Below are 473 nucleotides of genomic sequence, written 5' to 3' on the forward strand. Positions count from 1 at the left end.
AGGCCTGGTGGCCGTGGTGTGCCCACTTGCATGACGAGGTGACACTCACTGGCAGAAGGACCCAATAAATCTGCTTAGAAGACTTAAAGACATGATAATAAATGCAATTTAAGAACCTTGAGGCCAGGTGCGGTGGCTCATGCCTGTAATCCCAGCACTTTGGGAGGCTGAGGTGGGTGGGTCACTTGAGGTCAGGAGTTCGAGACTAGCCTGAACAACACGGTGAAACCCCATGTCTACTAAAAACACAAAAATTAGCTGGGTGTGGTGGCATGCACCTGTAATCACAGCTACTTGAAATGCTGAGGCAGGAGAATTGCTTGAACCCAGGAGGCAAAGATTGCAGTGAGCCGAGATCAGGCCACTGCACTCCAGCCTGACACCAACAAGAGCAAAATTTCAAGTAAAAAAAAAAAAAAAGCCAGGCATGGTGGCTCAAGCCTGTAATCCCAGCACTTTGGGAGGCCGAGACG

General features: G+C 49.7%; 1 protein-coding gene across 1 annotated transcript in view; it reads right to left on the reverse strand.

Moving 5' to 3' along the window:
• P2RX6 (purinergic receptor P2X, ligand gated ion channel, 6) overlaps positions 1–473 on the reverse strand; it is a 17,584-nt gene that overhangs the window by 1,454 nt on the left and 15,657 nt on the right. The gene's annotated exons all lie outside the window — the stretch shown is intronic.

The sequence above is a fragment of the Colobus angolensis genome, unplaced genomic scaffold (assembly GCF_000951035.1).
Source record: "Colobus angolensis palliatus isolate OR3802 unplaced genomic scaffold, Cang.pa_1.0 Scaffold626, whole genome shotgun sequence".
Taxonomy (NCBI): Eukaryota; Metazoa; Chordata; class Mammalia; order Primates; family Cercopithecidae; genus Colobus; species Colobus angolensis.